The sequence below is a fragment of the Callithrix jacchus genome, chromosome 17 (genome assembly GCF_049354715.1).
Source record: "Callithrix jacchus isolate 240 chromosome 17, calJac240_pri, whole genome shotgun sequence".
NCBI classification, from domain to species: Eukaryota; Metazoa; Chordata; class Mammalia; order Primates; family Cebidae; genus Callithrix; species Callithrix jacchus.
The window spans coordinates 80589418-80613605 of NC_133518.1; the positions used below are offsets into that span (position 1 = coordinate 80589418).

At 46.8% G+C, this 24188-nt stretch overlaps 1 non-coding gene and 1 pseudogene across 2 annotated transcripts in view; one reads left to right on the forward strand and one right to left on the reverse strand.

Annotated features, from left to right (window-relative positions):
• Positions 1–266: 266 nt before the first annotated feature.
• LOC103788924 (uncharacterized) overlaps positions 267–24188 on the reverse strand; it is a 28915-nt pseudogene continuing 4993 nt past the window's right edge. Inside the window, exons 2-3 of the transcript XR_013528789.1 lie at positions 5831–5957; positions 267–1728 (exon numbers count right to left, since the gene is read on the reverse strand). The product of XR_013528789.1 is annotated as an uncharacterized LOC103788924 (transcript). The remainder of the gene's footprint in view (positions 1729–5830; positions 5958–24188) is intronic.
• LOC118149024 (U6 spliceosomal RNA) lies at positions 9092–9194 on the forward strand. The gene has a single exon (XR_004736196.3). It is a non-coding gene; the product is annotated as a U6 spliceosomal RNA (small nuclear RNA).

Here is a 24188-nt window from a genome sequence, read left to right on the forward strand (position 1 = left end):
CTAGTCTTGAACTCCTGGGCTCAAGTGATCTGTCTGCCTTGGGCTCCCAAAGTGCTGGGATTACAGGCATAAGCCACTGCATTCAGCCTAAGTCTTAAATTTTTTTTGTAGAGACGAGGGCTCACTAAGTTGTCCAAGCTTAAATTTTCTAATAGTCACATTAAAACTGTAAAGAGAAACAAGTGAAATTAATTTTAATGATATACTTATTTAACCCAATATATTAAAAAATTATCTAAAGATGTAATCAATGTAACAATGGGATATTTTAATCATTATTATATTTTATTTTTCAATTTTAAAAATATTTTTTATTTCAACAGGTTTTGGGGAACAGGTGGTGTTTAGTTACATGAATAGGCTCTTTTTGTTGTTTTTGAGACGGAGTTTTGCTCTTGTCGCCCAGCTGCAGTGCAATGGCACAATCTCGGCTCACTGCAACCTCTGCTTCCTGGGTTCAAGCGATTCTCCTGCCTCAGCCTCCTGAGTAGCTGGGATGACAGGTGCCCGCCACAAGGCCTGGCTAATTTTTGTATTTTTACTAGAGACGGGGTTTCACCATGTTGGCCAGGCTGGTCTCGGTCTCCTGACCTTGCGATCCACCCACTCAGCCTCCCAAAGTGCTGGGATTACAGATGGGCGCCACCGTGCCCAGCGGGCTACTTTATTCTTCTTCTTATTTTTGAGACAGGGTCTCATTCTGTCACCCAGGCTGGAGTGCAGTGGCCCGATGTCGGCTCACTGCAGCCTCTTCAACCTTCCAGGTTGAAGTGATCCTCCCTCCTCAGGTTCCCAAGCAGCTGGGACTGCAGGCACATGCCACCATCCCTGGATAGTTTTTGTACTTTTTTGGTAGAGATGGAGTTTTGCCTTGTTGGTCTTGAACTCCTAGGCTCAAGTGATACACTCAACTTGGTCTCCCAAAGTTCTGGGACTACAGGCATGAGCCACCACGCTTGACCTGAATTTCTTAATGTTTTCCTTCCCCGTTTGGGCTCCTAGGACCTCCTTCATCTCCAGAGCTCATGGAGTTGCTTTCCCATGGCATCTTCTAGGGTTTAAAACACTCAGAGCTTATTTCCTGGGTGGTGTTGGCGAGGGCTCTCATTTTTCTCCCCGCAGCCCACACAACCAAGGTTGCTAGTTCACAGAGCTTTCCAGCCACGTTGCTTTCCGCTGCCCGCATCCTCACTGGCTGCCTGTTCATCTGCCCATCTCAGACTCAGACCTTTCTCCAGGGCCACCTCCTTCCGCAGGAAGAATGATCTTCAGTGAGTCCCTGGAGTCTCACTCGCCTGAGTCTCCTGTTGTGATAAATTCTATCTCCCATCTGGAAATGCCTTTACCATGAGCAGATTCTTGAACAACCATCTATTTCAACACCTGATTCTAAGCTGACGGTGAAGAGTCCAAGTCACATTGTCTGTATCTCACGGCTTCCAGCTCCACGGTGGCCGGCACAGCATCTGCTGCTCTCAGTCTCCGCGTCTGCTCTCTATAATTTGTGCTTTTTCCTTGGATGCATTTAAGATCTTCTCTTCATGCTTGGTGTCCTGCAGTTTCATGATGATATCGATGTGGGTTTCTGTGCTTCCTGATTCTGTATATTCAGCCTCCACTGAGGTGGGCGACTGGTGGTTCCGAGGTCCCCCCTTCCTCCATCTGCCCGCTGGAGCCTGGGCATCTTCCTGAGGGGCACAGCTGGGTGAAGGAGCCTGATAGAAGCTCCTAGAAGAGATAATTGGCGCATTAGAAGCCATCTGCGAGGTCTGAGTTGTGTTATTCTCTGGGTAACCTGAGGCCACCCCTGAGAAAGACAGGTGTTACTATACTCAGAAGAACTGCTCCAGGAATGCATTTCTCCCCAGAAAAAGTCTCATATCTAAACTAAGACTAATGTTCACGTTTTATGGGACAGTTTTCCAAACACGTATATAAATAACAAACCACACCTCTCTACCTCCTCCAAAGTTGTGATGAGATAGAAACCAGTGAAACTAAATACGACTTTGCAATAAGGCTTCAATTGCCCTGAATCTCTTCTGAGGATCAAGATGAACCCTAGAGCTACAATTCCACAGTCCACAGATCCTGGGACTCAGGCCATTATCCACATGGTTATCCAGCTGGGATTCCATAGTTGTGTCCCAGCCCCAAGAGGTTTCTTGTCTGTTGCTTTCTTATTATCAAGGACTTGACCGCTTATGTTCTGTGTCCCTTTGCAGCCCTGGCCACCCTAGACTCCACAGGGCCCCTCTACTCCAGCAGTATACAGGCCTATTAAAAGGAATTCAGAGAAAGAACCCAGATGGAAAGGGCCTGTGGAGTTCTGCTGACCACTGCCATGAGTCTATGGGGCTCTAGACCACTCTTGAGGATACGAGGGTGACAAGCCACAACCACATCAAAACCAGTAGTGCCCAGGGTGAACCTGAATACAATCCAGAGATGCCAAAGCCCTGTGGCAGCTTTAGCCTAGAAAGGAAAGGGAGTTTTGTGTGGCATTCCAGATGGACCGAGGGAAGAGTGCAGATAAGTTTCCTAGGACTGTGTGGAGACGTCAGATAGGTAACCTTAGGACCAGCGTGTGAAATGGGAGCCTGCTGGGCTGAGACTTACTGCAGGACTCTTAAGTCGTCATCTTGAGGGTTTCACCATGTTGGCCAGGCAGGTCTTGAACTCCTGACCTCAGGTGATCCACCTGCTTTGGCCTCCCAAACTGCCGGGGTTATAGGCGTGGGCCACCGCACCCAGCCAAGTGTAGTTATATAACACTTGGGATTGTAAATCACATTTATTTCTGCTGCGTGAAGCTGGGGCTGTGGTAAGATTACCTGTCCTGCAGAGAGAAAAAGCAGCGGGACCTGAGCAAACCTCAGGATAGATGGAGTCCTGTGCAGAAAAGGCTGAGCAGAGGAGGAGGCGGGGAGGGAGAAGGTCAGCAGGGCGTGCCGCTGTGGCTTCTGAGGAGGGAGTGAGCCTCATGCCACAATGTACTGAGAAGATAAATAAGCAATCAACAACTTTGAGGTCTTGGGTGACCCCAGTAAAAGTAGGTTGGGTGCAGGGTAAGTGTAGCCACCCACTGGGTTCCCCTTGCTCGATGCCTACAGAGCATCAACACCGGGGAGTGCAATAGAGTAACTTACACAGGGCCGGCTGTGTGGGAGACCTGAGCTTTATTACTATTCAATTCAGTCTTCCTGAGCATTCCAGGATCAGAGTTTTTAAGACTAATTTGGTGAGTGAGGGGAGGCCAGTGAATTGAGAGTGCTGACTGGTTGGGTTAGAGATAAAATCATAGGGAATTGACACTGTGTTCTTGCACTGAGTCAGTTCCTGGTTGGGGGGCCACGGATCAGAGGATCCGGTGGTACCAGCTGCTCCACCAAGTGCAGGGTTTGCAAAATATCTCAAGCTCTGATCTTAGGAGCAGTTTAGGGAGGGGCAGCATCTTGTAGCCTCCAGCTGCATGACTCCTAAACCATACTTTCTTATCCGAGGCTAATTCCTTAGTCCTACAAGGCCGTCTAGTCCCCAGGCAAGAAGGAGCTTTGCTTTGGGAAAGGGCTGTTGTCATCTTTGTTTTAAACTGTAAACCACAGGCCGGCCCAGTGGCTTTGTGTACACTTCCTGCTTGAGAGGCTGGCTTTTCCAGTCTCTGCTGAGAGTAAGCAGTACAGTGGCTAATGAGATATGCAGAGGTATAGAGACACCTCTTTGGATTCCCTTGGTTTATGTAAGAAGTAGAGACGTTCTTCATCAAGGTTTCCATCTTAAGGTCTGAAAGGATAATAATTTCTCATTCCAACACTCTCTATCCACTATCAGCCCCTATACTCTAGTCCAGTTAGCTGCCTTAGCTTATGCAGGCATGCGCGGACAGGCCTGGGCGAGCCCAGCCCATAGCCGATGCCATTCCTTGTCTGGAAGCACTTCCCTGACCATCTCATGAGTGACTTGCTCTTTTCTTTGTTCTGTCTTTCCCCAGCCTATTTAGGGAAGTCTTAAGCTGTTAGCTAATCAGGTCAAGTATAGAATGTGAGGCCCTGTTCCAGCCAGTGGAAACCAGACACAGCAGCAGGGTGGATGCATCAGGTCATAAATAATCCTGTCTCCTTTGTCCAAGCGTGCTCTCATGGCAAGACCGCTCTCGGGCGGCACCCTTTCTGCAGAAAGTAAAACTGGCCTTGCTAAGAGATCTCTTTGCGACACTGAGAACCCATTTCCAACACTTCACCTCCCTTCTCATGCTACAGCAACCAGTTCTTCCTTTTAGTTTTTAGAGAAAAGGTGTCCGTCCCTCTGTTGCCCATGAGGAGTGCCATGAGGCGATCACGTCTCACTGCAATCTCGAACTCCTGGCTCAAATGATCCTCCCACTTCAGCCTCCTAAGTGGCTGAGACCATAGTCATGCACTACCAGGCCCAGCTAATTAAGAAAAAATATTTGGTAGAGACAAGATTGCCCTATATTGGCTGGGCATGGTGGCTCACACCTGTAATCCCAGCACTTTGGGAGGCTGAAGCAGGTGGATTGCCTGAGCTGAGGAGTTTGAAACCACCCTGGGCAACATGGTGAAACCCCTGTCTCTACTAAAATACAAAAAAATTAGCCAGGGGTGGTCGGGAGAGCCTGTAATCCCACCTACGTGGGAGGCCGAGGCAGGAGAGTCACGTGAGCCTGGGAGGCAGAGGTTGCAATGGAGATTACGCCACTGCACTCCAGCCTGGGCAACAGAGCGAGACTTCATTCAAAAAAAAAAAGATCTCCCTATATATTGCCCAGGCTGGTCTCAAACTCCTGGGCTCAAGCAATCCTCCTCCCTCATCCTCCCAAAGTGCTGGGATTACAGGCGGGAGCCACTGGGGCTGGCCTGTAGCAGCCGGTTCTGCCTGGAGTCTGAACAGCTTCTTGTGGTTGCCACCACATAGCACCTGGCCTCAAGCCTTGCCATGTGTCAGGCACAGGATTTGATCTACCCTACTCACAAGCTAATAAGTTAGCCTGTTACCGCTTCTGCATGTAGGCAGAAGACATCAAATTCCGGGTGAGAGAAGAAGGACTTTATGACCATGGCGCAGCAAGCAGCAGAATACATGTTTGTGTCGGTTCCTGCCAAGGAGGACAGAAGAGAGTGGCTGCATTCAGTACAGGAGGCTTGTTCTTGGATAGCTAAAGAATCTTTTCAGGGGGCATTCTGAAGGAAGCTGAGGTTCTGTGTGAGCAAATGAGGGGTGACCTGCCTGCAAAATTGTGGGTATGTGCTTATGTGACATTTGCACCCCTGGGCTGATAAAAATGGGAACACTCAGGTTACACTTTTCAATTTTTTTTTTAAATAAAGATGGGGTTTCACCATGTTGGTCAGGCTGGTCTTGAACTCCCGGCCTCAGGTGATCCTCCCATTTTGGCCTCTCAGGTTAAACTTTTAACTGTCTGTAGGTATCGTATGTGAGTTGGCATGGACAGGATTCTAGAATCAGATAGACACGGATTCCAAGTCTGCTTCTATTTTTGGTTTTGTTTTGTTTGTTTTTTGAGACGGAATCTCGCTCCGTCACCCAGGCTGGAGTGCAGTGGCCCAGTCTCGGCTCACCGCAACCTGTTTCAAGGAGTTCTGCCTCAGCCTCCCGAGTAGCTGGGATGACAGGCCCACGTGGACCGCTGTGCCCAGCCAGATTCTGCTTCTAGCTGTGTAGCCTAACCTCTCTGAATCTCCTAAACAATAAAATAGAAGCTATTTCTCACAAAATTGTTGAAAGGACTTAGTGACATCGCGTATGTGTGATAGGGTAAGTTTTTAAAAACTCTTAACCAATATCTTACCCTATCCTTGGATTATGTGGTCCTTTCCCTGTTTAGTCATCTGGGCATTCTCCATTTCTTCCTTCAGGAAACGGTTCATCGAGAAGAAAAAGAAGTTCATTTCAGGCTTTGAGTTTCGAAAATCGACCTTTCAGAAAGGAACAGAACAAACTCAACACAAGAAAATAGATTTGTAAGAGTATCTGATGTTGAGTGAGACAGGACTCCCTGAACTCAGAGCAAATAAAGGCTTCCTGGGCTGGAAGAGGCAGTGAAGCAGCAGCATTACAAGTTCATGGCTGGGCACGGGGTGGCTCACTCCTGTAATCCCAGCACTTTGGGAGGTTGACGTGGGTGGATCACGAGAGGTCAGGAGTTCAAGACCAGTCTGACAAATACGGTGAAACCCCATCTCTTAAAAATACAAAAATTGCTTTTCGGCCGCGGCATGTGACTGGGCGTGGTGGTTTCAAGATGCTGATGAACTTAAGGTCTGGCCCTTGAAAGAATCAGTGAAGCTTTTCAAGTAGATGAGACATATTTGGATATGTTACCTTTAGTATCTACAGAATAGAGGTTGCTTTTTTTGGTTGTTCTTTTCATAGTGGTAGCAGGATGAATTTGGAGAGGGCCCCAACCATCTATAAGAATATTGCCTGACTGTTTTGTGTCTCTGCCTTATAGTTGAGTTGATCCTGTAGGAAATTTTTATGGAATTTAATTTCATTATTTAAAGTACTGTTTCTATGAACCAGCTGTGGTCTGTAACCTGACAATGTTAATACCAAAGAGCAATACCTTAATCGTGGTTCATATACTCAAAAAAGATATGACTTAGGCCGGGTGTGGTGGCTCACGCCTGTAATCCAAGCACTTTGGAGGCCAAGGCGGGCGGATCACCTGAGGTCAGGAGTTCAAGACCAGCCTTGAACTCCTTGAATTTAAAGACATGGTGAAACCCCGTCTTTAAAAAAAAAAAATTTTAGATAAAAATAAAAAGGAGATGACTTAACTCTAAAGATGGTTACGATTGTTATTTTACAGTATAGTGTTTTTTTTCTTTTTTCCTTTTTTTTTTTTTTTTAAAACCTCCACTCTTGTCTCCCAGGCTGAAGTACAGTGGTGCAATCTCAGCTTACTGCACCCTCTGCTTCCCGATACCGTTCTCTGCCTCAGGTTCCTGAGTAGCTGGGATTACAGGCACGCAGCACCACACTCAGCTAATTTTGTATTTTTACACATCTTTGTTTTGTTAGAGTCTCGCTAGCGCCCAGGCTGGAGTGCAGTGGCTCAGTCTCGACTCAATGCAACCTCTGCCTTCCAGGTTCAAGTGATTCTCCCGCCTCAGCCTCCCAAGTAGCTGGGATTACAGGCTAATGTTTGTAGAGATGGGGTTTTACTATGCTGGCCAGGCTGGTCTCAAACTCCCGACCTCAGGTGATCCACCCACCTCGGCCTCCCAAAGTGCTGGGATTACAGGCATGAGCCACCACGCCTACCCAGTGTATTCTTAAACATCACTGTTGAGCCATATATATGCCAATGGTGGACTTTGGTGAATATCCACACATCTATAGTAAAATGCAATGCCACCTTCATTTTCTGTTGGTATGCTAAAGAAACTTTTTAAAGTATCTCACGTCTTTAAAAAATTGGTTTGTGTATTTTATGTGCTTATACATTTTTCCATAGTACTGTAGATCATTTTAGTGATTAAATTTGACACGTTTGACAGAAAAACAGGTCAGTGAGTTCCTTGGGATCAAAAAGGGGTTGATTGCAAATGGACAGGAGGGAATTGTTAGTGATTGCACAATTGTTCTGCATCTTGCTTATGGTATGATTATGCATTTGTCAAATCTTAACAGGATGGATTTTACTGAATGTAAAATCATACTTCAATAAACATGACTTTAAAAAATAAATACAAAAGTACAAAAATTATGGGCATTTAAAGATGACAGTAAAGTAAAAAATAAATAAATGAAAAAAAATACAAAAATTAGCCAGGTGTGGTTGCAGGCACCTGTAATCCCAGGACTTTGGGAGGTTGAGGTGGTTGGATCACCTGAGGTCAGGAGTTCACGACCAGCCTAACCAATATAGTGAATCCCATCTCTATTAAAAATAAAAAAAGTAGCTGGGTGTAGTGGTGGGCGCCTGTAATCCCAGCTACTCGGGAGGCTGAGGCAAAAGGATCACTTGAACCCGGAAGGGGGAGGTTGTAGAGCGCCACCTCTGCACTCCAGCCTGGGCGACAAGAGCCAAATTCCGTCTCAAAAAAAAACACACATTACAAGTTCAGATGCAGCGTGTGCTCCTAGAGAACAAGTTTGTGCCCAGACCCCTGCACGCTCCACAACAGCACAGCATGGCGACAGCCCTAGTCAGGCTTAGTTTTTCTTGCCCCAGCATTTCCTACATGCTCAAGGTTGACACAGACCCGCAGGTCAGAGGACCTTCAGACATGAAGGAACTGGACAGGTGAGAACAAGGGAGAACTCCACCCTGTCTGGGAGAGGACGAGTCAAGGGTCGTGGTGTGGGTAGATGACAAAGCTCACGTGCCTCCTGAGGCGGGGGGCGTGTGCTGTGCTGAGTCCCCTGAGAATGTAGGCATCACTTAGCGCCGAGGAAACCAGCTTCACTGAAACTGGGTTTCGCTACTGCAGATGAAGGAGGCTAACAACAGAAATAACATTGAATTATACGATAGTAAAGCTACTGTACAGCTATTTCTGGCTCAAGGGTAGCTCAGCCAGGATGTCTTAGAATTCCAGGTATCCCATATCTACTTGAGGACTGAATACAAACCCTAGGCTAGAATTAGAGCTGAGGGCTGGGAATGGTGGCTCACACCTGTAATCCTAACACTTTGGGAGGGATGGGAGGGCCCCTCAAAGTCCTCTCAAACTGGCACATCTCTTAATCTGCTATAAAAATGGTGGCGGCTGGCCGAGCGTGGTAGCTCAAGCTTGTAATCCCAACACTGTGGGAGGCTGAGGCAGGTGGATTACTTGAGGTCAGGAGTTGGAGACCAGCCTGGCCAACATGATGACACCCCATGTCTACTAAAAATACAAAAATTGTCAAGGTGTGGTGGCGCACACCTGTAATTTCAGCTACTCAGAAAGGTGAGGCAGGAGAATCGCTTGAACCCAGGAGACGGAGGTTGCTGTGCGTCGAGATCCCACCACTGCACTCCAGCCTGGGCGACAGAGCAAGACTGTCTCAAAAAAGTAAAAAAAGAAAAGAAAAGAGAAAGAATGGTGGCCTCTTCTGCTTGCTTCAGCAGCACGTGCACCAAAATTGGAACAATGCAAAGAAGATTAGCATGGTCTGTGCTCAAGGATGACACTAAGATTTATAAAGTGTCCCATAAAACTTTAAGATTTTTAATTTTTTTTTTCAAGAGAAGAGGCCAGTGCGGTGACTCATGCCTGTAATCCCAGCACTTTGGGAGGCTGAGGCAGGCAGATCACGAGGTCAGGAGTTCGAGGCCAGCCTGACCAACATGGTGAAACCCCATCTCTACTAAAAATACAAAAATTAGCTGGGCGTGGTGGTACATGCCTGTAATTCCAGTTACTCAGGAGGCTGAGGCAGGAGAATCGCCTGAACCCAGGAGGTAGAGTTGCAGTAAGCCGAGATCTCGCCACTGCACTTCAGCCTGGGTGACAGAGCGAGACTCCAGCTGAAAAAAAAAAAAAAAAAAAAAAAAGAAGAGATAGCATGGGGAGGAATGCCGGGTATAGGTGAAGGGGAGGAAGGCAGCAAAGCACACTGCCACGTGTGTACCTATGCAACTATCTTGCATGTTCTTCACATGTACCCCAAAACTTAAAATGCAATTAAAAAAAGAATGGTGGCCGGCATACGTGGGGAGAAACTGGGTTTTAGAGGGTGGGGCTAGTCTCTGCAGCACTTTCCAGTCCCTAGAGCTCAGGGAAGGTGTTATTTAAGATCTTAAAATTGCTGCTGACACTTTAGGAAAGGCAAGCATCTCTCTCTCTCACTACTATTTTGTTTGTGGTAAAAATGAACAATTCGCTCAGGCCTGTAATCCCAGCACTTTGGAAGGCCGAGACGGGTGGATCACAAGGTCAGGAGTTCAAGACCAGCCTGGCCAATATAGTGAAACCCCATCTCTACTAAAAATACAAAAAAATTAGGTGGGCATGGTGGCAGGCACCTGTAATCCCAGGTACTTGGTAGACTGAGGCAGGAGAATTGCTTGAACCCGGGAGGTGGAGGTTGCAGTGAGCTGAGATCGTGCCACTGCACTCTCGCCTGGGTGACAGCCAGACTCCGTCTCAGAAAAAAAAAAAAGAACAATGCCTAAATCCACAAAGAGAACCCACAGTTATTAATGTACACACCACCTAAAGGTTTGGAGAGAACCCCATTTCAGGAGTCAGAAAAGAGCCAGAGGCCAGGCACAGTGGCTCGCACCTGTCATTCCAGCACTTTGGGAGGCCAAGGTGGGAGGACTGCTTGAGCCCAGGAGTTTGAGACCAGCCTGGGCAACACAGGGAGACCCTGTCTCTATTAAATAAAAAAAAAAAAAAGAACCAGAGAGTCCCCAAACAGCCGAGACTAGTTGGTGATCATCTTGCCCCTTGGGTAGACAAGCAATGCCCTGAAACCCGCCTGTGTTGACTGAGAAGGAAGATGGCAGATGGCATGACAACCTGTCAGGCTCCTGCTGCTTTAAGTGGAGCCAGCAGCTCTGCCCTTCCTTACAGGTATACAAGACCTATCAGATCGTGCATATGCCACCACACCTGCTAGTTTTTGTATTTTTAGTAGACACTACATTTCATAAACTAAATTTAGGTATACGAGACCCGTCAGCTGAGGCACCCAGCCCAATGGAAGGCATGCCCCTGGGGAGCAGAGGGAGTGGAACCATTATTCTAGTAGGAAAACTCCATAGGGGAGAACAAGGAGGCACTCATCCAAGTGGATGCAGGTGAGCATATCACCTTGGATCCAGGCTTCTCTAAAGACCTGAGGAGCCCTAATATATTATGTATTGCTGTGTGACAAATGTCCTCAAAATTTAGTGACTTCAAATTACAATAAACATTTTTTTTGAGATGGAGTTTCAGTCTTGTTGCCAGGCTGGAGTGCAATGGCATGATCTCAGCTCACCACAGTTTCCGCCTCCCAGGTTCAAATGATTCTCCTGCCTCAGCCTCCTGAGTAGCTGGGATTACAGGCATGTGCCACCACATCCAGCTAATTTTGTATTTTTAGTAGAGATGGGGTTTCTCCATCTTGGTCAGGCTGGTCTCAAACTCCCAACCTCAGGTGATCTGCCCTCCTTGGCCTCCCAAAGTGCTGGGATTACAGGTATGTGCCGCCATGCCAAGCCGACAATAAACATTTATTATTTCGCATAATAAATTATCTCACATAGCTTCTGTGGGTAAGGAATTCTGGAGGAGCTTAGCTGGGTAGTTCTGGCAGCCTCTCTTCAGGTTATAGTGAAGATGTCAGTTGGGGCTGCAGAATCTGAATGTCTGGCTGGGGCTGGCTGTTGGCAGGAGGCCTCAGTCCCTTGCCACTTGGGTCTTGCCACAGAGCTACTTGAGTGTTCTCATGACATGGCAGCTGGTTTTCCCCAGAGCAAGTGATGCAAGATGAAACAAAATAAAGCTTCAGTGTTTTTTTATGACCTCATCTTGAAAGTCTCACACTTCTGCCATCTTTTCATTAAAAGGAAGTCATTAAATCTGGCCCACCCAAGTGTAAATTAGTTCAACCATTGTGGAAGACACTGTGGCGATTCCTCAAGGACCTAGAAATAGAAATCCGATTTGACCCAGCAATCCCATTACTAGGTATATATCCAAAGGACTATAAATTGTTCTACTATAAGGACACATGCACACGAATGTTCATTGCAGCACCGTTTACAATAGCAAAGATGTGGAACCAACCCAAATGCCCACTGATGATAGACTGGACAGGGAAAATGTGACACATATACACCATGGAATATTATGTATTATGTAGCCATCAAAAACGACGAGTTCGTGTCCTTTGTAGGGACATGGATGAACCAGGAAACCATCATTCTCAGCAAACTGACACAAGAACAGAAAATCAAACACCACATGTTCTCACTCACAGGTGAGTGTTGAACAATGAGAACACATAGACACAGGGAGGGGAGCATCACACACTGGGGTCTGTTAGGGGGAAATAAGGGAGGGACAACAGGGGGTGGGGAGTTGGGGAGAGATAGCATGGGGAGAAATGCCAGATATAGGTGAAGGGGAGGAAGGCAGCAAATCCCGCTTCCAGGTGTGTACCTATGCAACTGTTTTGCATGTTCTTCACATGTACCCCAAAACCTAAAATGCAATTTAAAAAAAATCTGGCCCACCCAAAAGAGGAGAGAAATTAGGTATCATTTTGTTTCCTTTTTTATCATGGCTGCAGCCAAGGGAAGGAAGTATTTTTTGAAGAAAGGCATGTCAAACAATTTATAGACAGTATTTTTATCTATTTTTTTATTATTATTTCTTGCTCTGTCACCCAGGTGATAGCATAATGATAGCTCACTGCAAACTTGAACTCCTGAACTCAAGTGATTCTCCTGACGGCAGCAGTAGCCCTTCTGGAGTGCCCACTTCCATCACACTGGCTGCAGCAGGGAGGGGCCAGGGCTAACATGGCACAGAGCCCATGGGAGCCACAGACAAGTGAGAGCCCCACCCCTTTCAAGTTTTGGGGCAGGAGCTCCCCAGGTGCAGCTGCAGCTGCCCATGTTGTGGCCTCACACTCCACACAGCAGGCAGGAGCCTTGCCCCCCTCCCCATCTTGGGCATGGCTGCAGCTGTGGACCTGGGCATCCCTGCATTCTTGGGGGCCTGGGAAGGCCCTTCCAGCCCTCACAGGCTCACACAGCCTGGCTTCTCCCTGCTATTGGCACCTGTTCCAATCTCCGGGCAAAGTCAGGCCAAGCCTGGGTGCCGTCACATCCTGGTTTGGGTGCACATGCTTGAGGCAGTGCTAACACACCAGTTCCTTGCTGCCTCAGCAGCCTTCAGACTTTGGGTGCCAATAAGCATAAGCGAATGGGATGCTGAGGGCAGCTTGGTGCTGGCCTGAAGGTGCCTCTTGGCACCTATAGCCTGGGCACCATGAATGGCAGTGGAGGCAGACAGGTTCTTGGGTGGAAGGGGACAGGTCCCTGGTGAAGCCCCACCTTCAGACCAGTGAGGGCCTGAAGGTTGGGGGCCAGGCTGCCATTTCCACTGACCAAGGTGGGAACTTGTGGTGCCTTTTCTGGGCCTGCCCATGGCCACCCATGGGCCAACCAGTGCACATTTCCTCCCGTCTGTGGCCCATAAAACCCCTGGGCTCAGCTAGAGCAGAGTGGGCACAGGGACAACCAGCTACAGAGTGGAGCTACCCACTGCAGGGCCTCCTCTCTGCTGAGAGCTGCAGAGAGGATGGGACAACCAACTGCACAGAGGAGCTACCCACTCCAGGGCCTCCTCTGAGCTATTCTGTCACTCAATAAAGCTCTTCTTCACCTTGCTCACCCTGCACTTGTCCACGTGCCTCATTCTTCCTGGATGCAGGACGAGAACGTGGGACCTACCAAGTGGCAGGGCTGAAAGAGCTGTGACATCAACAGGGCTGAAACATGCCCCTTACTAACCACATTGTGGGTGAAGAGAAGAGCTGTGGCCCTTCGGGGATCCCAGACCTGGGAGTTCCCCAAGCCAGGGCTGTGACTCCCTCTTTGGGGCCTGGCAGGTGCCACTGCATTTCCCAGTGGCAGCTGTGGAAGATGCTTGTGGTATGCCTGGTCCAGCCGCAGCCTCATGGAGAGCTGGCGCTGGTGCCAGCACCTGGAACTGCCTGCCCCACTGCAGCAGCCAGCATGCCTGACTGTGCAGTGGCCAGACCCCACACTCGCTCACTCACACACCTCCAAGCTGCTCCACGCCTGGCTTGCCCTAGGCAGACATGGGATACAGGTTGGTAGCATGAGCTGAGTGCAATCTGCCAGGCTGAGTGGGCAAAATGAGCCTAGAGGGCCTAAGCAAAACTTGAGGAAAGGTGCCACCAACCACAGGTCTCTGGCCAGAAAAGCAACACCCCAAGAGGCCTGCAACACTCCCTCCTCACCCTCCCTAGAATGTAGTTCCTGTAGCTGGGATTACGGGTGCTTTCCACCATGCTCAGCTTTTTTTTTTTTTTTAGTAGAGATGAGGTCTTTCTCTATGTGCCCAGGCAGGTCTCAAACTCTTGGCCTCAAGTGAGCCTCTCCCCTCAGTCTTCCAGGCATAAGCCCCCATTCCTGGCCAATAATATTTTTAAGCCACCATAGCCGTGAATTGCTTTGTAAGAGGGAGTTCGTTTTCTGTGTAATCAAATCTAGACAAATACGCAGATCCCATTATCATGAGGCGAGGGACTTGGATAAGAAGTAATTTCCTTTTCAATTATGCCCTATAACACAATCATGGCCAAAGAGAAAAATGCAGGAATCTGCCGGGGGGTTCTGGGAAAGCTTTGCTTTGTCCTTCCCTACTCTTGACTTAAGCGCTGGCCCGATGGCTGGAGCTGCAAAAGCTATCCCACAGACACGAGCAAAAGGCCAACAGTTATCTGCTCTGACACTGCTGAACCAGCACCAGCCTGTCCTCTTGCTATGTAAGAGAAACAGGCTGAGCATGGGGGCTCATGCCTGTAACACCAGCACTTTGGCAGGCCGAGGTGGGCAGATCACGAGGTCAAGAGATCAAGACCCTCCTGGCCAACATGGTGAAACCCCATCTCTACTAAAAATAAAAAAGTTAGTTGGGTATGGTGACTTGCACCTATAATTCCAGCTACACAGGAGGCTGAGGCAGAATCGTTTGAACCCAACAGATGGAGGCTGCAGTGAGCTGAGTTCAAGCCACTGCACTCCAGCTTGGCAACAGAGCAAGACTCCATCTCAAAAAAAAAAAAAAGAAAAAGAAAAACAATCAAAATTACTAAAGCCTCTGATGTTCAAATGCTCTGTTATTTGCGGCTAAAACCATTCCTAATTAATGCCACTGACATGGTAGCAGGTTAGGGGAAAAGGGAAGAAAGGAATCAATTCTCAGCTTTTGATTTTTTTTTTAAGAGACAAGGTCTTCACTCTAGTTCTCTTCTGAAATAAATAAATAAATAAATGAAGGCTGGGCGAGGTGGCTTATGCCTGTAATCCCAGCACTTTGGGAGGCTGAGGTGGGTGGATCACCTGAGGTCAGCAGTTCAAGACCAGTCTGGCCAACATGGTGAAACCCCATTTCTTTAAAAACAAAACAAAACAAAACAAAAAAATGTTAAAAAATAAAAATAAAAAAAGATAGACAAAGTTTTGCTCTCCTTGTCAGGCTGGAGTGTGATGACTTGATCAGAGTTCACTGTAACCGTCAACTCCTGGGCTCAAGTGATCCTTGCACCTCAGTCTCCTGAGTAGCCAGAACTACACGTGTGTACCATCCCACCTGGCCATTTAAAAAATATTTTGTAGAGACAAGGTCTCCTATGCTGCCCAGGCTGGATCTCCTGGCCTCAAGGCATCCTCCTGCCTTGACCTCCCTAAGTGATGAGATTAGAGGTGTGAATCATAGCTTTTTCATTTTTTTTGTTTGTGTGTTTGAGACAACCTCAGCCTCCCCAAGGTCAAGCATCAGCCCCCTGAGTAGCTGGGACAACAGGCGTGCACCACCATGCTCAGCTAATTTTTGTATTTTTTTTTGTAGAAACAGGGTTTTGCCATGTTGGCCAGGCTGGTCTACAGACTCCTGAGTTCAGGCAATCCACTTACCTCAGCCTCCCAAGTGCAAAGATTACTGGTGCTAGAAATAGTGAATCCCAGGTTTCTCTTCAAAGAATCAGCATGTCCAGCTCTTATTCTTTAATTCTCTATTTTAAAGTTTAACTTCCTTGTAGTTCCAACAACTTCTCCACCAGCTCTAATCAGTGGTTCACATCTGTTCCCCGGCCCCCAGCTCCATCCTGACTCATCCCGGTCACCTGCTCCAATCACCTGTTCTGGTCATCTTCTTTGACCTAGGTCACCTGTCACTACCTGCTCTGACCCGCCCATAACCACCCTTCCCTCCAAAACACCCACCCTGCCACTCCAGCTCAGACCCCTGCTCTCTTGAAAATAGCCAATCGGGATTAGTCTAGCTTGTGCGGTCTAACCCTAACCAATAGGGGAACGACACAGCAGCAGGGGCGACCCCTATCAGGCATAAGTACCCCTTCCCCCACCCTCATCCAAGCGTGCAGCCACCATTGCTCCTCCGTGAGACACACCCTTCTATAGAAGTAAACTGCCTTGCTGAGAGGATTAAGACGTAAGCCTCATGGGAGTCAAACAAAAACTGGAGCTATAGCCAGGCGCCTTGGCTCATGTGCAGCCCAGTGCTCTGGGAAGCTGAGGTGGGAGAATCCTTTGAGGCCAAGAGCTTGAGACTGCAGTAAACTGCAATGCTGAGGCAGGAGAATTGCTTGAACCTGGGAGGTGCAGGCTGCAGTGAGCCAACATCACACCACTGTACTCCAGCCTGGGTGACAGAGCCAGACTCTGTTTCAAAAAAAAAAAACAAAAAAAGAAAGAAAGAAAGAAAGATGCAATATGTAGGGTATACTTTGAGGAAAAAAAAAAAAGAATAAAGATAAAAAAAAAAAAAAAAAAGAGGCCAGGCGCAGTGGCTCATGCCTGTAATCCTAGAACTTTGGGAGGCCAAAGCGGGTGGATCACGAGGTTAACAGATCAAGGCCATCCCAGTCAACATGGTGAAACCCCGTCTCTACTAAAAACCCCAAAAAAATTAGCTGGGCATGGTGGCGTGTGCCTGTAATCCCAGCTACTTAGGAGGCTGAGGCAGGAGAATTGCCTGAACCCAGGAGGCAGAGGTTGCGGTGAGCCGAGATCGCACCATAGCACTCCAGCCTGGGTAACAAGAGCGAAACTCCATCTCAAAAAAAAAAAAAGAAAGAAAGAAAAGGAAAAGAAACCACACTTAAATTTTAGGCGAGTTCCAGCCCCTCCCACAATCCCGATCTGGTGGCCTTTCATTAGTTTTACAAAGGCAGTTTTTGGTCCCTGAGCAAGAAGGGGATTAGTTTTAGAAAGGGACTATTATCCTTGCTTTCAAGTTTAACTGTAAACTAAAAGTATCTTTAAAAAGAAATTTAAGTTATTGTTATCATTATTATTAGTATTTTTTTTTGAGACAGAGTCTCGCTCTGTTGTCCATGCTGGAGTGCAGTGGCGCAAACTCAGCTCACTGCAACCTCCGCCTCCTGGGTTCATGCAATTCTCCTGCTTCAGCCTCCTGAATAGCTGGGATTATAGGTGCGCGCCACCACACTTGGCTAAATTTTTGTATTTTTAGTAGAGACGGGGTTTCACCATGTTGGCCAGGCTGGTCTGGAACTCCTGCTCTCTTGATCCACCCGCCTCAGCCTCCCAAAGCACTGGGATTACAGGTGTGAGCCGCCGCACCCAGTCTCATTATTATTACTGTTGAGACAGGGCCTGACTCCCAATAGCCCTGAGTGCAGTGGCTCAGTCCCAGGTCACTGCAACCTGGACCTTCTGAAACCACCACTGCAAAATTTTAACTGAGACAGTAAAAGGGATCTGACGTAACCAACTCCATCTTCCTTCTAACCTCCAGGCTGTCCTTGCTCATTCCTGGGCGTGCTAACGTGGGAGGAACGTAGGTTATGTTTGAAACCAAAACAGTAACAGCCCTTTCCCAAAACAAACCCTCTTCTTGCCTGGGGAATAGGCTGCCCTTGTAGGACTAACAAATTAGCCAAAAGATTATAGAAATTATAGTTTAGGAGTCATGAAGCTGGAGGCTATAAAATTCTGGGTTTTTGGCTGGGCGTGATGGCTCACACCTGTAATCCAAGCACTTTGAAGGCCAAGGCAGGTGGATCACTTCAGGTCGAGTTCAAGACCAGCCTGACCAACATGGTAAAACCCCATCTCTAATAAAAATACAAAAATTAGCCAGATGTGGTGGTGCACACCTGTAATCCCAGTTACTTGGGAGGCTGAGGCAAGAGAATATGCTTGAACCTGGGAGGTGGGCAGTGCGCCGAAATCGTACCATTGCATTCCAGCCTGGGCAACAGAGATTCCATCTCAAAAAAAAAAAAATCAAAAATCATAGGACAGAGGGCTCGGCGGCTCACACCTGTAATCCCAGCACTTTGGGAGGCTGAAGCAGGCGGATCACCTGAGGTTGGGAGTTAGAGACCAGCCTGGCCAACGTGGGGAATCCCTGTTTCTACTAAAAATACAAAAATTAGCTGGGCGTGGTGGCAGGTGCCTGTAATTCCAGCTACTCATGAGGCTGAGGCGGGAGAATCGCTTGAAATCAGGAGGCAGGGCCAGGCGCAGTGGCTCACGCCTGTAATCCTAGCACTTTGGGAGGCTGAGGTGGCTGGATCACCTGAGGTCAGGAGTTCAAGACCAGCCTGGCCATCATGGTGAAACCCCATCTTTATTTAAAAAAAAAAAAAAAAAAAAATCGGGAGGCGGAGGTTGCATAAGTTGAAATCATGCCACTGCACTCCAGCCCAGGTGACAGACCGAGACTCCATCTCAAAATAAATTAAAATAAAATAATAAAATAAAAATACACTCACTAAATGAGCCAACAATTCCTCATGCAGGTGTTTTCTGAAGAGAAATGAAAACTTATGTTCATACAGAAACTTGTACATGAGTTTATAGTAGTTTCATTCATAATTGCCCCTAAGTGGAAATAACTCAAATGCCCTTCAACTGGGAAATGGATAAACAGACTGGGATACATCCCTATGGTGGAATGATACTCAGCAATTAAAAGGAAAAAAAGCAATGAAAAATAAAAGGAAAACAATACAGATGCAGGCACAGGCAACACCATGATGAATTTTAAATGCATTATGCTAAATGTAAGAAGCCAGACTCGGTCAGGCGCGGTGGCTCAAGCCTGTAGTCCCAGCACTTTGGGAGGCTGAGGCAGGTGGATCACGAGGTCAAGAGATCGAGACCATCCTGGTCAACATGGTGAAACCCCATCTCTACTAAAAATACAAAAAAATTAGCTGGGCACAGTGACGCGTGCCTGTAATCCCAGCTACTCAGGAGGCTGAGGCAGGAGAATTGCCTGAACCCAGGAAGCGGAGGTTGCGGTGAGCCAAGATCGCGCCATTGCACTCCAGCCTGGGCAACAAGAGTGAAACTCCGCCTCAAAAACAAAAAAATACAAAAATTAGCTGGGCATGGTGGCACGTGCCTGTAATCCCACCTACTCGGGAGGCTGAGGTGGGAGAATTGCCTGAACCCAGGAGGCGGAGGTTGCGGTGAGCCGAGATCACGCCATTGCACTCCAGCCTGGGTAACAAGAGTGAAACTCCGCCTCAAAAACAAAAAAATACAAAAATTAGCTGGGCATGGTGGCACGTGCCTGTAATCCCACCTACTCGGGAGGCTGAGGTGGGAGAATTGCCTGAACCCAGGAGGTGGAGGTCGCAGTGAGCCAAGATCGCACCATTGCACTCCAGCCTGGGAAACAAGAGCGAAACTCCATCTCAAAAAAAAAAAAAAAAGAAGAAGCCAGACTCAAAAGGCTACTACACTGTTCGATTCCACTTATATAACATTCTAGAAATAGCAAAAATCATAGGAACCTTAAACCAAAATATCAATTTTTAAATGTAATATTGGCTGATAGACGTTTTCAGTGACTGACATACTCATTCACTACTTTCCTGGTATAAAAACAGTTAAACGTCAGTCAGAAGGGTTCTAGGTAAAGGCAGAATCAGAATGAAGGGAAGTGCAGGAATGTTTTGTGGTGCTCATAGTGAAGCTTTATGAATGGAGCAGATTTTGTTAATTGCCTAGTTAACATTCACTCCCATCCTTCTTTCTCTCTAAAAGCACCAAACTTTGGGGAGGTATCCACCTTCCTCCACAAAGCCATATGCTTTACTACACCAGTCATATTTATCTCACATCCCTTGGCAGAGGCTGGTTTCGGAACAGAATTGTGACTCAATTCAGATGAATTCTGAAGAAATGTCTCCCAAGAGACTTCTAGGAAATGTGTCATTTCTCGAAGAAGAGATGATGCTTCTTCCTTTGCATGTTATTGTACCTGAATGTGATGCTTCAAACTACTGCAGCTGTCTTGTGACTGAGATACGTTGTTCAAACACTGTTTGTGTTAACAAAGCTCAAACAGATGTGGGAAAGTCTAGAGAATCAGAGAAGCAGAGCTGGAGCCCTGTGGTAGTAGACAGAGGCCCTACCCTGACTTACCTTCCTATAAAGCTAGCTAAATTGGGTATTCCTCATAAGATACCCAGTATCCTGAACAACTTAATGCCTGTCCCACAATGTAATATGCCTTTTTGGTGGTAGTAATATTGGCCCACCTGATAGATGCTGAAAAATAACTGAAATATTTTTATTCTTCGGACTTTCTTTTTATATAATAATTGCTACACACATCACCTCCCCAAACTTTCTGTCAATTCATTTTGTCCAGCTTCCAATCCCAGTTTCAACTGTTACCTTACAGACTATATATATATATATTTTTTTTTTTTTTTTTTCATTTATTTTATTTTATTTATTTTTTTTGAGACAGTCTCTCTCTTGCCCAGGCTGGAGTGCAGTGGTGAGTTCTCAGTTCACTGCAACCTCTGCCTCCCAGGTTCCAGCAATTTTCATGCCTCAGCTTCCCGAGTAGCCGGGATTACAGGTGTGTGCTAGTTTTTTTATTTTTAGTAGAGATGGGGTTTCTCCATGTTGGCCAGGCTGCTCTCGAACTCCTGGCCTCAAGTGATCCACCTGCCACAGCCTTCCAAGGTGTTGGGATAACAGGAGTGAACCCCCACGCCTGGCCAACAAATGCTGCTAATTTTAATGAATTCAATTTCATTACTCATGGCCATTACCGTTTCTGATTTTATGTCTTCTAATAATACAAAATAATATAATGTGCATAGCAACTAATGTAAAATCATATAAATATAAAATATTCCTCTTTCTTGATCTGGACTTTCATGATCTACAGCTTCAAGGCTGTGAGTTATGGCATGTCCTCTGTGCACAGCATTTCCAGGGACACAGACTGGATGGCATTTAAGGCGTGCAAAGCAGTTCCATTTGAAATATATAAGCCCCTATATTTTCTTGCGGAAGTTGTCAAGTTTTGTTATTCTCATTTAAATCTGTAAGAAAAATACAGTTTACTTTTGTATCTGATTTGGGATTGGAATCCAATTTTGCCTGGTCCCTGGGATAAAGTCCATCCTTTGCTCCACTGGTTAGTAATGCCACTTCTGTCACAGTGCCTGTGTTTGTGTGTGTGTGTCTGTTTTTGGACGCTCTATTCTGTACTCTATTTGTTTATCCCTACCAATACCAGACAGTATGAGCAGTCTTAAGTTACTACACCTTTATAATAATTCTTTTTTTTTCTTTTGAGATAGAGTCTCGCTCTGTCGCCAGGCGCCAGGCTGGAGTGCAGTGGCATGATCTCGGCTCACTGTAACCTCCGCTTCCTGGATTCAAGTGATTCTCCTGCCTTAGCCTCCTGAGTAGCTGGGACTACAGGCACGTGCTACCACACTTGGCTAATATTTGTATTTTTAGTAGAGATGGGGTTTAACCATGTTGGCCAGGATGGTCCCGATCTCTTGACCTTGTGATCTGCCTGCCTTGGCCTCCCAAAGTGCTGGGATTACAGGCGTGCACCACTTCACCTGGCACCTAACTTTTGTATTTTTAGTAGAGACAGGGTTTCACCATGTTGGCCAGGCTGCTCTTGAGCTCCTGCCCTCAAGTAATCCGCCCACCTTAGCCTCCCAAAGTGCTGGGATTACAGGTGTGAGCTACCACCCCTGACCTAAAAAAAATTCTTTTTTTTTGAGATGGAATCTTGCTCTGTCGCCCAGGCTTGAGAGCGGTGGTGCAATCTTGGCTTCCCCCTTGAGTTCAGGCGATTCTCCTGCCTCAGCCTCCCGAGTAGCTGGGATTATAGGCGCCCACCACTGCACCCGGCTAATTTTTGTATTTTTAGTAGAGATGGGTTTCACCATGTTGGCCAGGCTGGTTTCAAACTCCTCATCTCAGGTGATCCACCCTCCTCAGCCTCCAAAAGTGCTGGGATTACAGGCGCGTGAGGCACAGTGCCTAGTCTATAAAAATTCTTTCTTTTTTCTAAAGACGTGGTTTCACCATGTTGGTCAGGCTGGTCTTGAACTCCCGACCTCAGGTGATCCACCCGCCCTGGCCTCCAAAGTGCGTGGATTACAGGCATTAGCCACCACACCCAGCCAAAAATTCTTGATAAGAGGTGGGGCAAGACTTCCACCTGTCCTTTACTTCAAAAGTGTCTTGATTACTGTTGACGCTTGTGAATTTTAAAATAACCATATTAAAATGCTTGAGAAACTCTGTGGGATTTTGATTGAAATTACATTGAATTTATTGACTAATATATGGAAAACGGGCATCTTTATAATATTGAGTCTTTCCATACATAGATTTTTTCTTTTTTTAAGATAGGGTCTCACTTCATCTCCCAGGCTGGAATGCAGCGGTGCAGTCATGGCTCACTGAAGCTTCAACCTACTGGGCCCAATCCATTCTCCCATCTTAGCCTCCCAGGTAGGTGGGACCACAGGTGTGTGCCACCATGCCCGAATAATTTTTTAAAAAATGGCGGGTGAGCTGGGTATGGTGGTTCACACTTGTAATCCCAGCACTTTAGGAGGCTGAGGTGGGCGGATCACAGGTTCAGGAGTTTGAGATCTGCCTGACCAACATGGTGAAACCCCATCTGTACTAAAAATACAAAAATTAGTCAAGCATGGTGGTGTGCACCTGTAATCCCAGTTAGTCCAGAGGCTGAGGCAGGAGAATCACTTGAACCTGGGAAGCAGAAGTCGTGGTGAGCCAAGATTGTGCCATTGCACTCCAGCCTGGGCGACAGAGTGAGACTGGGTCTCAAAAAAAAAACAAACAACTTTTTCTGTAGTAATGAGGTCTCACTGTGCTGCCCAGGATGGTCTCAAAGGCCTGGCTTCAAGCGATGCTCCCACTTAAGCCTCCCAGTTGGGATTATGGGCGTGAACCAAGGCGCCTGGCCCCTGAACACAGATTTTTAATTTACTGCCTATTCTTGTCTTACTGCCATGGTTAGGACCGCTACAATAATACTGAGTAGACGTAACGACAGAGTGCATACTTGTTGCTGACTTTTAGACATCTAATTATTAAGTATGATGCTGTTCACTCTGCATTTTTGGTAGATATATTTTATTAGATTAAAAAAGTTTCTTTATCTAGTTTTTTAAGGTTTTAAAAAAATTGTGAAGAGATACGCATTTATATCAATGTTTTTCCTGTATCTGGACAAATGAATTAAATGATTCTCTTATTTAATTTGTTTTTCTATGAATTACATTGAAAGAGTCTTTTTCCTTTTTAAGCTGGAGAATGCAGGGTGCAATTATAGCTTATTCAGCTTCAAACTCCTAGACAATTGGGCTCCAGCGGTCCTCCCACCTCAGCCTCCTGGGTAGCTGGGATTGCAGGAGTGAGCAACTGTGCCCCGTCTGTAAGAGCTTTTTACTGTAAAACTATGCTTGCATTTCTGAAGTGAACCCAGTAAAAAACATGTACACGAATGTGTGAATACGTGGATTCCTAGATTCTGGTTGAAGATACCTGCTTGAGTGACAGGAGTGAGGATGAGCGCTCATTCATTGCTTTGCTTGATTTGATATCAAGGCTATGCTACCCTTATAGAATGAGCTATCTGTCCCATTGTTCTTTGTCTGGAAGAATTTGCATAGGTTTGGGATAATCTGTTTCTTAACTTTTTTGGTAGCTATCTCCTGTAAACTCACTGAGGTCTGGTTATCTGTATGGCAGATTTAATTTTTTTTTTTTGAGATGGAGTTTTGCTGTTGTTACCCAGGCTGGAGTGCAATGGCGCGATCTCGGCTCACCGCAACCTCCACCTCCTGGGTTCAGGCAATTCTCCTGCCTCAGCCTTCTGAGTAGCTGGGATTACAGGCACGCGCCACCATGCCCAGCTAATTTTTGTATTTTTAGTAGAGACGGGGTTTTACCTTGTTGACCAGGATGGTCTCAATCTCTTGACCTCGTGGTCCACCCACCTTGGCCTCCCAAAGTGCTGGGATTATAGGCGTGAGCCACCGCGCCCGGCCAAATTTAATATTGTTAATGGTCATGAGTCTACACATAGTTGAGTCCCATTTGGTTATTTTTCTAGGAAACCGTCATTTATTTATTTTCTAATTCATCAGCATGAAATTGTTCA